The sequence below is a fragment of the Suricata suricatta genome, chromosome 4 (assembly GCF_006229205.1).
Source record: "Suricata suricatta isolate VVHF042 chromosome 4, meerkat_22Aug2017_6uvM2_HiC, whole genome shotgun sequence".
Lineage (NCBI taxonomy): Eukaryota > Metazoa > Chordata > Mammalia > Carnivora > Herpestidae > Suricata > Suricata suricatta.
The window spans coordinates 43622484-43639882 of NC_043703.1; the positions used below are offsets into that span (position 1 = coordinate 43622484).

General features: G+C 38.9%; 1 long non-coding RNA gene across 2 annotated transcripts in view; it reads left to right on the forward strand.

Annotated features, from left to right (window-relative positions):
• Positions 1-667: 667 nt before the first annotated feature.
• Positions 668-17399, forward strand: part of LOC115290501 — a 26928-nt gene continuing 10196 nt past the window's right edge. The window contains exons 1-2 of one of the 2 annotated variants that reach the window (XR_003908147.1): positions 872-970; positions 1137-1261. This is a non-coding gene — a long non-coding RNA (uncharacterized LOC115290501). Of the gene's footprint in view, positions 717-871; positions 971-1136; positions 1262-17399 lie in introns of those variants that run through there. The other variant, XR_003908146.1, reaches the window with a different exon arrangement.

Below are 17399 nucleotides of genomic sequence, written 5' to 3' on the forward strand. Positions count from 1 at the left end.
AGAGAAAGGAAGAGCAGGAATCGTGACCTTGGGGACTAAGACTCTTAAAAGTAAAAGAATTATTGGGAGTTGTAATATACACTAGAATGGGAGACAGGGACAAAGGAAAACCTTTTTGTGGGAGTCAGCATATAAATTTTCTCAAATGTGGAAATTTTGTCTAGAAATTCTTTGAGTGTATTTGAAAGACTTCGAAAAAGTAAAACTCATACAGAAGTCTCAATTACATTATGTAATTCAAGGTGAATGCTGACGATCTGGGTTCAGATCAGGAGTCAGGCCTCCTCTTCCCTCACCATGTGGTTATCTGACAAAATGTAAGATTTAATATGTGGAGGCAGAGAGAGAGGAAAGAGAGAGACCACGTTATGGAGCCAAGGAAGTCTTTATTGGGGTCTGCGGCCCCCTGGGCGAGGTTCTGTAACTCGAGGAGGGGTTGAGTCAGGGAAGTCGCGCCCGGTATGGGAGGGCGGGGTATTTTATGGATGAAAGAGTTCTGGGTTTGGTCTTGGGAGGGCAGATTACCAAGTAAGGGCATTTTAGGGCCATGGCGAGGTGGGATTGGTTGCCTCCTTTGTCGGGGTGAGGGGGAACGGGAGCTTCATGATTGGCTGTTTTCAGATGGCATGGGACATTCCAGGTCTTCAGGGTGGGGGTTGTCGGTGCATGGAGTTCTCCGACCCACAGCTAAACGGCCGCTTGGTCGCCATCTTAAGGTAACCCTTACACAAAATACATTGTCCACCGTATTCTTTTAAGTCATTTCCTCTTTATGATGTGTGTCAACATCAGAATTAAAGTCTCTTTATTTTTAAAAACTCTCCTCTTTTCTTTACTTCATTTTTAAGCTTACGGCTAGGGAGAGAAGGAGAATCATGCCACAGTATGATTCTAATCTGATAGCATTTGTAGCAACTACAGGGGAGAATTCAAAACTCAGTTTGGCTGATGTGGTCTTTTAAAATATGCCGTTAAGTTTTCCAGAATAACTGATGCTCTCCAGTTACTTTTTTTCCAATTGGGGTGTAGGGAAGTAGTGGGGGATGGCAGAATGTCCACACTGAGAATCCTGCGGGGGGCGGGGGGCAGGTAAGAATAGGCAAAATTCAGTTATCTGAGCACTTGGTGTTGCACAGTAACTCTACCCATCCCATGCTGATTTTCTGCTGACGTCACCAGAGAAGTCTTTGTGGATATTTGCCACTCTCCTGGACACTCCTCAAACCCTCACCACTTTTTGAGAGCATCAGGGATGTGGAAGGTGAGCTTCTCAGCTTTCCTGGTTCCCACTGTGACACTCTGTGTATCTATCAGCTCCATGAAGATACAGATATGTGTGTTGGGGGCTAGCAGGCAAGGATGTTGCAAAAATACTAGCAGTGGTATTCTCTAGTGGGAAAATGATAAGGAATTGCTATGTTCCTCTTAAAATGTCCATCCTCTATAAATTGTCAGGAAAGAACAGTCAATGATATTTGGATCAGAAGAAAACTGTTTTGTAAATGCCTGCAAGAAATCTTTTATCTCTTCCCTTCAATTTTTCTCCCCTTGTACTTCTTCTGGCACCCCCGTCCCTTCCTTCCAAGAGAGCCAATATCAATTTTGGAGAAACAGTGGAGGGAAACATTTATTTTGGAGACCTCAGAAGAAACAAGTTCTTTCCCCTCAGCCCAGTATTTACAGTTTCCTCCTAGTTTCTGTCTGTAGTCACATGAAGGTCTCCATTTTTATCCCTCCCCCTCTGGTCTTGTTTCTTGTCCCTTTTCCAAAAGACTCTGTGCCTCATAGAAGTACCTAGTCTTACCCAATCCTTCCTCACCTTTTTCTGACCTCTGTTGACCCTTCCCATGCCTTCTAGATCCAAAAATTCTGGCTCCAGGATCAGCAAAATCCTCTGGGGCTCCACCTTATTGAATGTACCTGACTGCCATCTCCTTTCTCCAGTTCAAAGACTTCACTTTGATTATCCTTTCCTGAGGATACCACTCCCTGGCAACCTTCACACACTCCTCTCATCTCCGGGCTAGAAGTAAAGCATAAAATGTTCCTCATTTCCATTCCCAAGCCGAGATCTTTTAATTCTCCTGCCTTCTTATTTGCCACATTTCTTCTGTTTCTTGGCTGTCATCTATAGACTTCCTTCCTAAAATTCTCTCTTAGAAGATTTTTGTTCACTGTCTTTCCCACCCTTACAGTTGTCATTATTCTCAGAGATGTTTGACTTCCACAAGGTTGACACATCCTGGTCTCTCTGGTCTTGGCCCCTCCAGTTCCAGTACATTTTTTCCACACTTCACCTCAGCCATCCTCAGCCATGGAGATGACCCTCTCTAATCACCAATAATGGCACCCCCTCTGAAACTGCACTTTCACTACCCTATTCTCAAATACCACCTATCTTTCCAGCTCACCTGTTCCTCTACCCATGGTCCTAACAGATGTAAGTAACCACTTTCTACTATTCATCATTTTTTTTCTGTTTTCACATCCCTGTTTTCCCAGATTAGACTTCATGGTCCATTGCTCCCCAGCAACTGGCCTCGACAAACACACTTGCCCCTCTAATGAAGATATCACATTTACTTGTCAAAACTCCCACTTGCGTGAACACATGTCTGCATGAAAGATGCTAAATGATGCTAGGAAAATGACAATCAGGACTTCTGCAGTGACTGGTGGCATCCTGATTATTACTACAGACCCCAAACAAGCACCCAACAGTACCCAGCAATCCTAGTTCATTTCTCTAGTGGGTGTTTTCCTATTGTGTGAAACCATGCTCACACCTTCTGCATCTTCCCATACCTCTTCTTCCTCTCTCAGCCTAGCTTTCCTTGTTCTTCATTAATAAAACAGAATTAAGATCTTTCTTCTTCCTATTACCAAAGAGAAAAACCTACCTACTACTCATGTTCTCTGTCTTCCTGTATTTCCTCTTCCTCCCTTCCTCTTCTTGTGTCTTGGCTACCATCTCCTTTCTCCTGCTCAAAGACTTCACTTCTTTGATTATTTCCTCTCACCTTAACATTATCAGTCTCCCTCTTTCTACAGGATCATTTCATTAGCACACCAGACAAGCTTGGCTGCATTCTATTTTTAAAGCAACAACCTCCCTTTACCCAACATTTCCTTTCTTTCCCCTTATTACTTCTCCTTTGCTTTTCTCTGCAAAATATCACCAGATGGGTGTTACACTTTGTTTCTACTTCTTTATTCTCAATTTTTTTTTCAAATAATTTCAGTCTGGCTTCTGCCTCCACCATATATTACTTCAGTGTTTGCTGTGTATCTGAAATTTACTTGTCCAAAACATCCTGCATCCCGTGAAATCATCTGTTTTCTGGTCTCCACAGTTCAGACAGTGGAGCCACCGTCCTTCCAGAAGCTCAAGCCAAACATCTAAAGGACTTTTTTTATTCCATATTGTTTCTTCTTTTTCCTCACTTAATGAGCTTATGCTTCCACTCCTGGCCAATTCTAGTCTATTCTGTGCAAAATAGCCAGGAAGGGTAATCTGTTTAAATGCGAGTTGCATGTTTTAGCACACCCTTTAACAATATCCATTACGTGTACAATACACTCCTAATCACTTTACCTCCAACTCTTAAAGCCACAGCCCAGATGTCACTCTCTCCAGATTAGGGTTCTTCACTCCACCCCCAAGTTGGAATCAATTGTCCTTCTCATAGCCTCTGGGCAGCCAGATTTCTCTTCCCCACTCCCCACCTGCTCCTCCCCTACTACTCTATCCCACTCTTGGCTGTCTCTCATAATGCTGCAAATTCTTTTAGAGTTGGGGATATGCTTATTGTGTTCATGACGATATCCCAAGCTTCTAGCACAGTGTCTAGCAGATAGGGTTTCCTTAATCATAATTATAAATAGATGAATGCCCACATGTAATTGATAGATGAATACCCACATGTAATTGATAAAGAATCCTCTTACTGACTTAAGAGAATTTTTTAGTCAATACAAGTTTATTGACTATGATTTGATGAACACAAGACAAATAAAATAGGCAATTTCTGCAGTCTGTAGGAGATTCAGAGACATGAAAAGGTTCTGTGAGGAAACTTTCTCCTTTAGGGCCAGCCACCATAATTACTTGTGCAATGGTAACAAATACACAGGACCTTCAGCCTCATGTTGCTGATCTCACAAAGATCGATCCCGAAGGTCTACATTAAGAAAAGATAAATGGCAAAACAGATAGATAGATAGGTAGATAGATAGATAGATAGATAGATAAAATTATAAGAACATAGGAGCAAAAACTTTCAACACAACAGATTTTCCTCATAGGTATTATAGCTTAAAATTAATCCAAAGCTAGGGGTGCCTGTGTGGCTCAGTCAGTTAAACATCTGACTACATCTCAGGTCATAACCTCATGATTCATGAGTCAGAACCTGAGTCAAGTTCTGTGCTGACAGCTCAGAGCCTGGAGCCTGCTTAGGATTCTCTGTCTCCCTCTCTCTCTGCCCCTCCCCTGCTTGTGGTCTCTCTCAAAAGTAAGCATACATTTTTAAAAATTCTAAAAAATTAATCCAAAGCTCAGCATAAAGCATAGTTCATTTAAATTCTTTTGAAATTTGTTGTTTTTGAAACACTTGCAATATGTAGTAAAGAAGATAAAGTTTATTTTGTTTTAATTAATACGTTTATTCATTCAACAAATGTTCACTGAGGTCTTCTATGTGTCAAGCATTGGGCCAGATACTAGAGATACTCAAGTAAAAAGACCCTAAGGTATCTGCCTTCAGTGAGTTTACATTTTAATAAAAAGATAGACATTAAATGACTAATTATGCAATCCAATTTTTAGTTATAATTGTGACAAAAACTATAAGTAAGAAAGCATGAAATCACATAAAGTAAATAATCTTCATTGGCCCTTCCATATCCATCTCTGCTTTTTCTGCTCTGCTTTGTGGCCTGGGAGGCAGACCTCTCTGGATGGCAGCTGTGAGTTTCCTTGCTATCTGGCTTCCCTTTGGGTTCAGCGGAAGATAGGAGGGTAGAAGATCAAGGTCAGGGTAATTACCTCCCAGCTCCCTCCCAGCCCTACCACAGGGAGGCAGTAGTTGCATTGCTCTCTTCAGGTCCTGGGAACTACTTCGTTTTCTTGTCACTCAGGCCTAGGGACAGTCACAGCTCTCATGTGTCAGTCCCACATTCCTCACCATCCCTGGTGGGTTCCCCTTAACCCTGCACGCATCTTTGGGAGTCATCTCCTTGTTGAACCCAACAGTTTTCCAGTTTGTGTGTGCCCCCTGTTTCCTGTTGCTGTCCTGACTAGCACAGAGCAGAGAGCTGGGGAAGCGGACAGAAGGACTAAGGACCAAGATGACCTCCTAAAACAAGTCATATTGAAGCTGAACACTGAGAGGTGTTATTTTCGATAGGTCCTTCCTACACCTTCTCTTTTCTCTCTGCATCAACCTAGAAACATCCACATGTCCAGAGGAGAGTAATAGCATATGTCAGCAATTGTTTTTTTTTATCCCTTTTTCCCACTGCCCTCCCTCAACCCTAGCAGTAAACACTTTTCTGGTTTCTCCAGAATGGCCTCTCCTTGATATCTTTATGTTCTCTCAGAGCTTTCCTTCTTCCTTACTCTTCTTCTCTAATCTTTCATGTCCTGCCAATATCCCTAAAATACGTGCACCCTTCCCAATGTGACCCACGATGTGACAAGAATATGTCTTCTCTCTCACTGCTCCTGTGTATTCAGCCATGTGAGATACTCGCTGTTTCGTGCCTTTGTTCAGTTTTTCTTCTTCTGGATCATCCTAACCTCCTCTATCCCCCCTGTTGAAATCCTATTCAGTTTAAATGCCATCACTCCACAAAGCCTTCCTAAAGGTCTCAGCAGGAAGTATTCACTTCCATTATTTTTTTGTTCCCATAAATACTTTTTAACCTTTCTTGTGCTTCCCATATGATTTATAGTTTTGATATTTGTGGAAATGTCTTATTTCTCTCCATGATGATCAGTTCTGAGAAGGCAGGGACCACTGTGTCTATGGAATATGTATAACAATGCATCTAACGCAATGTCCAGCACATAGTAGGAGCCCGATGGTATTTAGTATCCATTTATACATATTTTATCTTCTATGTTATAGAAAATCATTCTGAGATTATTCCCTTATACACCAAAGTAAATGAAAGCATTAGTGTACTCTCTTTGTATGTGGTCCTTGGCATGGGTACCTTCATAATATGCTTTTTTATTGCGATGTAATTAAATTGTACAGTTAAATCAAACATAGCTAAGGGAAACAGAGCTAAGAATATTTCCTCCAGTTACAACTTGGAAGGCCTGATTTTCTCCCTCTATTTCCAGTCTTTTAACGCTCGAGAATCAGCCATGCCAAAATATTTATCATCTCAGGAAAAATAAAATGAAAATCTTTTAAGGGCCTCCGGATACCATATAGCTGCATGGAACTAGACAAGTAGGAATGGGGCATAGAAGATTAACTGAGGGGAAAATGACAATATGTGTCCCATAGCTTCGTGTTCCACACGTCAACTTGAGATTTCTAGAAGTTCTCTCCTCCAGGAGGTTTTTGTTATGTCTATTGTTTTGTTTATGATGTTGGAAGATGAGGAATTGGGGAATTTTAACTCTAAAAAGACTTCAATTCTATGTATTCTGTGTAATCAGATTTGGTTTTAAATGGTAGTTCCTTTATTTTAAATATATATTTCAAATAAAGTACTAATCATACCATGTATTAATCATTCAATAACTCTTTTAACCTTATAACTAGCTCCAATGCAGATATTGTCCCCATTTCATAGATGAGGAGATAGAGACTCAATTATTAATTGCCTGATTGTCCGGTTCTGGGGCACAGCTGTCAGATGACAGGTCTTCCCTGGGCCAGTGCTCATGTTCTTAGACACTATTCATCCCTCCTCCTGGCTTTATCACTGGAGTGAATGTACATTTGCTTGGCCATCCTCTGTGGATGCTGCAAATGTTTTATGATTCTCTAAAACCAACATTGCCTCAGAAATCCTCTCCCTTGGGGAAGAGCCGCACAAAGAGCTAGAGAAGAGATGGTCGGGCCAGAAACATAGCAGGGAAATGGGTGCACCCAGAATGGACCAGCCCTATTCGGAGTCTCATATGGCTTCCTTTGCCTTCCAGGCCAATAACGGCTGGGAAATGAGTCTAATAATTTTCTGGGAAGTAAAGTCTGTGGGAGGACAATGGAAGGACTTTTTGCCCTGCACACATAAGTAAGCATGCTCTGAGAGCATATATCATCTTCTATTTTAAAAATCACTTCTGTGAAACTGGGTCTTAAAGCTGTTGGGTGGCAGATTTTTTACATTGCTTTCTGTGCATATTTAAATACACCCCCCTCCCATTGTTATATAAGTTGTTTAAACCTCAAAAGCCTCAAAGACATAGAGACTGACGAAAAATATTTTTTGTTGAATTGAAATGATATTTTTTTAATCGAGAAAGCAGCCATCTAAGTGGTTTTTCCTATTTTCTAACTCACGTATGACAAAACACCTCAACAGTGGCATGAGAGAGAGTATTCAGAAAGCAATTCCAAACATATTAAAAGAGCTGCTTTGGAAAAAATGAGTCAAGTGAGTTTTTTCCCTTTAAAGGCCACAGAAAAGAAACACCCTTCTAACAGGGTGTTGGGTTGAAAAGGGGATAAGAGGGGGAACACAATATCTCATCTAAAATCTTGCAGGCAAGAACGTTTATTACTGCAGGAAGCAGACGGTGAGCCTAGCTTATAAATGAGATCCTGCAGACGAGGGAGATGTATCTTGCTGAAGTATTACTGTACGGAAGGAACCTTTAAAGCTTGGACTCTGAAGGCATAAACCATTGTCAAATAAATCTACACCAATGTATTCATTTTTAATAAAAGAAAATGTGACATAGCATGGCCACAATAATATGTAATTTCATCCTTGCATTTCAATTCTCAAGAGTTATTTAATTCTCCTTAAAACATTCCAGAGAGCTGCAAGGGGTTAGATGAAAATAAATATTCTCACCTAGAATGATATTCATTTCATCAGCATTTTCCCTGCCATGGAGAAACAATAGTGGAATACTCAGATATGAAGGCCCATCTATGGTTATCTATATAATAATTTTAAATGCCCAGTTTGACACAAATAGTTAGGAGAAGGGATGGCTAATTAAAAAAACAAAACTATTTAAAGGCCTTTTATTGGGATATTTGAATTTCCAGCCAAGAAGATAACTCCCACAGGAAAGACATAAATATTAATTGTGAAAAATAAAGAGATTTAAGCAGACAGGGGATTATTTTATTAAAAGTGGCTCTCAGTATGAATAATCCACGGGTTAATTGCAGCCCTGAAACAAATCACTGTCAAAACTGTTTTTAAAAATGTTTTCCTTAATGTGACATTAGGTTTTTTACCTGAGCTTTTGGTCTCTCTCTTTTTTTCTCTTCCCTGTTTTCCTTGTTGCCTTCCTTCCCTGCTGTTTTCAAAGCATGATTTAAGTTAGTTATATTAAAAACACATAAACAAGTTGGTAAGTGAAATAGAAATAAAAATTACTTGACAATGGGAACTTACTTTACTACAATCCTCTATAAAACTGCAGACTCTTTCTGTCACTGGCAATGTAGCTGGGTGAGTTTTATGGTGATGCAGACAATGGTAAGGATTTTTCAGTGACCTGAGTCATTAGTTCCATCCCCTCTACCAATGCCCAGCATATTGGAGAAAATTCCAGTTTCTATTATGTAACTGTATTTAATGTGAGAATGCCTTTTGTTTGTTTTTATTTCTTTGTTTTGAGAGAGAGAGAGCACACGCGCATGCACGTGTGGGGGGGGCGGGGCCGAGAGGGAGGGAGAGAGGGAATCCTGAGCAAGCTCTGCACTATCAGTGCAAAGCCTGACTGGGGGCTCAATTTCATGAGCAGTCAGATCATGACCTGAGCAGAGATCAAGATCAGACACTTACTGACTGTGCCCCCCTGACACCCTGAGGATACCTTACTTGAAGCTCATGTCATTCAAAGAGACAGATACAGTTAATTTAATAATTAATGGGTTTGATTCAAAAAATCTGGGTGCAATTTAAAAAATGCTGACTTTCAGGGAGATAGTGTCTAAGACTTTAGTTTTTGTGTGGAAAAGAACCTTAAAAAGTCAAAGAGGAAAAAAGTTTGCCAGCGTCTCTAAAAGTCAAACATAAGATTATCATATCACATGGGTATTCTGCTGCGAGGTATCTACCCAAAAGAATTGAAACCAGGTACTCCAACAAATACATGTACATGCATGTTCATATCAGCACTAATTCTAATAGCCAAAAGGTGGAAAGGTCTATCAGTGGATGAATGGATAAACAAATTGTGCTATATAAGCACAGTGGAATATTATTCGGCTGTGAAAAGGAATAAAGTACTGATTCATGCTACAACATGGATGGAAAAACCTTGAAAACATTATGCTAAGTCACAAAAGTCAGAAACAAAAGGTCAAATATTATATGATTCCATCTATATGTAATATCCAGAAAATATGGAGTCAATCCATCAAAACAGATGTGGCTGGTGGCTGCCAGGGACTGGGAATGGGAAGCAAAGGCCTAACGTACACGGATGATGAAAATGTTTTGGAACTAGATAGAGGCAGTAGTTCTCTGTGTAGTGAATTTTCTAAATGCCACTGAAATGTTCACTTTAAGGAGATTAATGTAATGTGTGAATTTCACCTCAGCAAACAAAGCACAAAACAAAACAAAAGAAAAAAGAAAGAAAGAAAGCCTTCCCCCCCAAAAGTTAAGGAATTAAAATTCAAAGCCACTGAAATTATAGCTCAGAAAAATATGGACAGGAAGCATCAGATAGTCTGAATTTGATGTAAATGAACATGGATAAGACCAGGAAACAGAAAAAAAAAGGGAGCCCAATGGCAAGTTTATTATGAACAAAAAAACTTCTGTAGAAACATTCTTTAAAAAAGCAAACACTCTCTAGAGCAAACTTAGGAGAAGCTCTTTTTAAATGAATGAAATATAAATAGTAGAATTTTTTAAATGTATATATATATTAGTGTTTATTTATATATTTTGAGGGTGGAGAGAGAGGGAGAGAGAGAGAATCCCAAGCTAGCTCCACACTATCAGCAGGGACCCCAGTGCAGGACTTAAACTCAGAAACTATGAGATCGTGACCTGAGCTGAAATTAAGAGTTGGATGCTTAACAGTCTGAGCTACTCAGGCACCCCTAAAATGTTTATTTTTAAACCAATTAACTAGTAAAGGTTCTAATTCAATTGCTTCAGTTAATAATAAATAACTCATTTATAGTTTATTAAATGATATAATTATCATCAAATGTATGCTGTATTTCGAGGAGTTTAAATATGCTCCCTCAATCCTATATACAGTATAGTTTTGGTCTGTATAACCCATTTTCTGAAAGTAATGTAAAGGAAAACTTCAGTCTATCTTTGGTCTGTTAAAAAAATCTGGTTAGATTAAGATTTAAATATTTTTAGCATATGAAACAAAGGACTATATCAGAATAAGGGAGGTGGAGCAATTCTTAAGTACAAAAAGAAGACTAAAGATGTCCACATGTTGGGTCTGAGTTTTAGAGATGGCATGATACAGTAATTTCAAATAATTTTAATGATTAGGGTAAGTTAATATGAAAAAGGAGAAAAGCAATTTGAAAAAATGGGGACCGCGTTGAATACAATACAGCAGGATAAGAGAGCAAATAGGAAAAAGAAATGGAAAGTGTTCAGGAAGCAATTACTTGCTATCCCAGGGTTCTGTGAATGATCTAACAGTAGGTGCCCCGGGAGTGGAAAGGGGCCACGGTGAGTGAATAGGACCTGAGGGAAGTAATCAGAGATAAGAATAACGAGTATCAGAGGCACAAGATACAGAATAGAGAGCGAGGATGACAAAGTTTACAGCCTGAACTTCAAAGACCTGGCACAGGCACAATACGAAAGCAAGCGAAAGCTGAGGACTGAACAAAGGGTCTGCTTGCAAATATTATGAAAATGTAAGATGATGGAATACAAGCTCGCTGAAGGAGGCAGTGAGGGCGCGTGACAGAAGACCCAGGGATGATGCGGGGAAACCAGTAGCATTATCAAAAGCATACATGAATTTTTAGCCTTTGTGTTCAAATGCGTAGATAAGAAAGGTGAATAGGCATCATGGTTCAGAACCTAATTCTCCAAAGAAACGATTTTGGAAAAGCGCGGTCTCATTTTGACTGAAAAATGGGTAATTAGTCCCTGGCAATTAAGGATATGCTGGGGCCTGAGTTTCTCTTCTAGAAGTTTCAAGGAGATACAGTTAACAGAAACTAAAACAGAGAAACTTAGAGTCTTTCCCAAACACTGACCATGTATTGGGGGAAATATCAGACAAAAGCACAAAGAAAAATAACCATAGGGGAAGAAAATGTCTAATCAAAATGTGAAAAAAAATCCTTTATTGTCCTATATCACATTTTGAAACAAATGTGACAATCAAGGAGCATATTTAACTATTTGTTTCAATTAGACCAGAAACAGACCTACCACCTCACAACCCATTTAAAAATATTTGTATTTATGCATAAATATTGGTATCAAGCCAGGCGTTTTGTCGAAATGACTTAATTACTATTTCCAAATGTCAAAGGATGCGGTTTTGCATTCAATTTTGTCTCTTTTCCGCTCTGTCACTTAATATCTGTAAGTTCAGTCTTCTTACCTGTGGGAAGGAGCCTACGACACCTGCTGTAGAGGCAGGCCACTTGGCATCTAAAGCATGGCCTGGGATAATGTTGTGACGGGCTCTGCAGTTGGTGAAACACTGTATTAATATTCATTCATTGTCACTAGTATGTTTATTTATCATTAGTGGTCACATCGCCAGTCTGCCCCAGGCAACATGGAAAGGGAAAAAAAAAGGCGATGGCTAAACACAATAACAAAGCTTATTTGGTATTGATGTAACGTGATGCTAGAGAATAACAAGCTCACTTTTTTCCCACAGAATTGTTTTAATTAAATGCTATATTTTATTAACAACTACATTTTTGTTAAAAACACAGAAAGATGCACATTAAAAAATGCTTCACACAGAAATTAGTCCAGTGTAATTAGTGTGAATGATCAAAATACCAGCATATAAGAGCACATGTGCCCTATTATAAAAACCAGGTGTTTAAATAAGATAAAACCGCCTCCTGAATCAATAGGGGATTTGAACTGAGTTATGCTTTTCAAATATAGAAAAGATTGTTTCTAATTGCTTTTTCCATAGGTCCCAAATTTGTGTGTAATATAAAAATGTTTCAAAAGAAGTTATCAATGTGATGTGAGCATCTGTATGCATTTCAAGCCACTCTCAATGTATCTTTGGCCCTGACTAAGAAAGGGAATTTAAATATCAATCTAGTATAGAATAATAGAAGGGAAAATGCTAACCAAAATGGAAGGGGAAACGTAGTTCTTCCAGAATCCTGAGTTTAGCACAGAAATTTCCACATAGATTTTGAGTCCTGGGAAGGGCATGAAAGATGGAACAAGGTCCTGAAAGAGGCAGAAAGTGACCAACTCAAGAGACAGGTGGTGGGTTTGGCCTTTAAAAAAAGGGAACAGCAGAGTCTCTGAGCCCTGGGGAAAGGAAGAGAGTGCAGGGGCGACCGCAAATAGTTTATAAATAGGGGGTCAGGATTTAAGAAAGGTCATGCTCAATGGCCTCAATTTTCTTGATTTTGGAGGGCAAGATTATCTTCTGAGAGTGGGGCAGGCAGGGGCAGATGGGGGGAGCTAAAATGAAAAGCAAATCCAAATGAAACATTAGTCATTGTCACAGATCCAGGACTGGGATTAACCCCAAGACATGTGAAACTTTTTTTTTCTCTTTTACATCTTTTCCCAAGGATGTAAACAATCACAGTCTAGAATCCTAACTCTTTCACATGACTGTCAAATTACCCACTAGTGGTCGATGTGACTTCCCCACTTTCTCTCAGACATATTCTCCGTTAAACTGCTAAAGACACACACCGTTTGTGTTTTGCTCTGGCTGAAAACTGATGCATTCATCTCCAATTGTCCCAGGTTATCCATGATTGCAAAAACTGCTTCTCCTCTGATTGGGAAGAGTGGTCATTTCCAGGGCCCTATGCATGAGGCTGCCTCTTAGCAATAACATCATTATGAAACCTTGGTTCCTACTGAATATCTTCATCTCTGAAGATAATCTGAGAAAATGCCTGCCGTCTCTACTCTAATTACTACAGTGTACCAAAGGAAGCTGTCTGAGGGGGACGTCCGTTTGCCCTACTGTTTACATTTGCCAGGAAACAACTTCAAGATCTTGTCCCTTCCTCTTTACCAAAAAAATTGTCAGATACAGAAAACTTTGAGTATCATCCAACAAAGCTCACGGGTCAATTAGCCATAATAAGCATCTTTTCACATGTCAAACCTTGACTAAGATTCTGTTTCTGGCCCAACTCTAATTTGGCTTATTCTCTGAGCTTTTTTCAACGAGGCCTTGACTTTCGGGCTTCTGCATTATCCGATTTCAGCAAGAATCCTACGTCACTTTAGCCAGACTCCCTTATCCTCCATACTTGTCACCCTTGTTAGCTCCTCTCATTTTCTACCTCTCCCAGGTGACCTCCGATATCCCTGGCCTGCAGGAATCCTGCTAGGTTGGTTTAGTCAGAATCCCCTGTACCCCTGATGTTTCCTCTTAGTAATTTTCCATCCACTGACACCCACCCTGCTCCTTGAGTCCAAATTTACACTTTTTCTTGTCATAATTGGAGTTGAGCCAATATATCTACTCATAGTCAAGACCTCCACACCTATTATTCCCCTTGAATAATGTTTACCTTACCATTCTTTAAGTGTCATGAATTTTTTAAAAAATATATATTTTTTCTTCCAAATTTTTATTTAAATTCAAGTTAGTTAACATATACTACAGTATTAGTTTCAAGAGTAGAATCTAGTGATTCATCACTTACATCTAACACCCAGTGCTCACCACAAGTGTCCTCTTAGCACCCATTACGGACTCACTCCATCCCCTCCCCACCTAACAGCTCTCCAGCAACCGTCAGTTTGTTCTCTATAGTTAAGAGTTTCTTATGACTTGCCTCCTTCTCTGTTTTTATCTAATTTATTTTTCCTTCTCTTACACTATATTCATCTGTTTTGTTTCTTAAATTCCACATATGAGTGAAATCATATGGTAAATTTCTTTCCCTAACTGACTTATTTCACTTTTTCACTTAGCATAATATATTCTAGCTCGATCCATGTCATTGAAAATGTCAAGATTTCATTGTTTTTAATGGCTGAGTGATATTTAATTACACACACACACACACACACACACACACACCCCACCTCTTCTTTATCCATTCATATGTCAATGGATATTTGGGCTCTTTCCATAATCTAGCTATTGTCGATAATGCTGCTATATGCTATAAACATTGGGGTGCTATTGAATCAATATTTTTCTCCTTGGGATAAATACCCGGTAGTGCAATTGTTGGGTTTTAAGGTAGTTCTATTTTTAACTTTCTGAGGAACCTCCACACTGTTTTCCAGAGTGGCTGCACCAGTCTGCATTCCCACCAACAATGTATGAAGGTTTCCTTTTCTGTGCATTCTCAACAACATCTGTTGTTTTCTAAGTTGTTAGTTTTAGCTATTCTGACAGGTGTAAGGTGGTATCTCATTGTGATTTTGATTTGTAATTCCCAGATGATGAGTGATATTGAGCATTTTTCATGTCTGTTAGCTATATGGATGTCTTCTTTGGAGAAATGTCTGTTCATGTCTTCTGCCTATTTCTTAACTGGATTATTTATTTTGGGGGGGTATAAATTTAAGTTCCTTTTAGATTTTTGGGTACTAGCCCTTTATCTGATATGTCATTTGCAAATATGTTCTCCCATTCTATCAATAGCCTTTTAGTTTTTCGACTGTTTCCTTCACAGTGCAGAAGCTTTTTCTCTTGATGAAGTCCCAATAGTTCGTGTTTGCTTTTGTTTCCCTTGCCTCTGGCAATGTTTCTAGTAAAAAGTTGCTCCAGCCAAGGTCAGAGAGGTTGCTGCCTGTATTCTCCTAGAGAATTTTGATGGTTTCCTGCCTCACATTTTGGTATTTCATCCATTTTGAATTTATTTTTGTGTATGTTATAAGAAAGTGGCCCAGTGTCATTCTTCTGAATGTCACTGTCCAGCATTCCCAATACCATTTGTTGATGAGACAGTCTTTTTTCCAGGATATTCTTTCCTGCTTTGTCGAACATTAGTTAACCATATAGTTGTGGGTCCATTTCTGGGTTCTCTGTTCTGTTCCATTCATCTATATGTTTGTTTTTGTGCCAGTACCACACTGCCTTGATGACTACAGCTTTGTAATACAAGCCCAAGTCCAAAACTGTGATGCTGCTGATTTTTTTTAAACTTTATTTTAAAAGAGTAAGTGAGCAGGGAAGGTGCAGAGAGAGAGAGAATTCCGTGGGGCTTGAACCAAAAGGAAGAGTCGAATGTTTAACCAACTGAGCCATCAGGTGCCCCTTGCTTTGCTTTTCTTTTTCAACATTATCCTGGCTATTTGGAGTCTTTTTGTGTTTCCATACAAATTTTAGAATTGTTTGTTGTAGCTCTGTGAAAAATGCTAGTGGTATTTTGATAGGGATTGCATTGAATGTGTAGACTGGTTTGGGTAGTATAGACATTTTAACAATATTTGCTCTTTCAATCCATGAGCATGGAATGTTGTTCCATTTCTTTCTGACTTCGTTTTTCTCATAAGTGTTCTGCAGTTTTCAGCATATTGATCTTCTACCTCTTTGGTTAGGTTTATTTCTAGGTAACTTATGGGTTTTGGTATAATTGTAAATGAGATCAATTCCTTGATTTCTCTTTCTGCTGCTTCATTATTGATGTATAGAAATGCAATTGATTTCTGTACATTGATTTTAAATCCTGTGACTTTGCTGAATTCATGTATCAGTTCTAGCAGTTTTTTTGATGGAGTCCTTGGGGTTTTCTCCATAGTCTACAATGTGTGAAAGTTTGATTTCTTCTTTGTCAATCTGGATGCCTTTTATTTCTTCTTGTTATCTGATTGCTGAGGCTAGGACCTCCAGTAGTATGATGAACAACAGTGGTGAGAGTGGATGTCCCTATTGTGTTCCTGACCTTAAGGGTAAAGCCCTCAGTTTTTCCCCACTAAGGATATTAGCTGTGGGTCTTTCATATATGACCTTCATGATGTTAAAGTATGTTCCATCTAATCATACTTTCTTGAGGATTTTTATCAAGAAAGAATGCTCTTATTTGTCAAGTGTTTTTTTTTTAATCTATTGAAAGGATCATATAGTTCTTATATTTTCTTTTATTAATGTAGTGTCTCATTTTTAATTGATGTGCAGATATTGAGCCACCCTTGCATCCCACAAATATATCCTACTTGATTGTTCTGAATACTTCTATTAATGTACTGTTGAATTCAATTTGCTACTATCTTGTTAAGAATTTTTGCATCTATGTTCATCAGAGATATTGGACTGTAATTCTCCTTTTTAGTGGGGTCTTTGGTTTTGGAATCTAGGTAATACTGGCCTCGTAGAATGAGTTTAGAAGTTTTCCTCCCATTTTTATTTTTTGGAACAGTTTGAGAACAATTGATATTAACTTTTAAAAAAATGTTTGGTAGTATTCCTTTGGGAAGCCATCTGGCCCTGGACCTTTGTTGGTTAGGAGATTTTTGACTACTGATTCAATTTTCTTGCTGGATATAAGTCTGTTCAAATTTTCTATTTCTTCCTGTTTCAGTTTTGGTAGTTAGCAGTTTTCTAGTGATTTATCCATTCTTCCAGATTGCCCAATTTGTTGGCATATCATTGCTCATAATGTTCTCTTATAATTGTATTTTTGTGGTGTTGGTTGTGATTTTATTTATTTGGGTCCTTTCTTTTTTTTTTTTTTTTTGATAAGTCTGAGGTTTATCAGTTTGTTAATTCTTTCAAAGAACCAGCTCCTAGTCTCGTTGATCTGTTCTACTGTGTTTTGTTTTTTAATGTTTGATTTGTTTATTTTGAGAGAGAGTGAGAGCACAAACAGAGGAGGGACAGAGAATGAGAGAGGGAGGGAGGGACGGAGGGGGAGAGAGAGAGAGAGAGAGAGAGAGAGAGAGAGAGAGAGAATACCAAGCAGGGGCTTGATCCTACAAACTGTGAGATCATGACCTGAGCCGAGATCAAGAGTTGAACTTTTAAGTGACTGAGCTACCCAGTCGTCCCTGTTCTACTGTTTTTTTTTAATTTCTATATCATTTATTTCTGTTCTAATCTTTATTATTTCCTGTCTTCT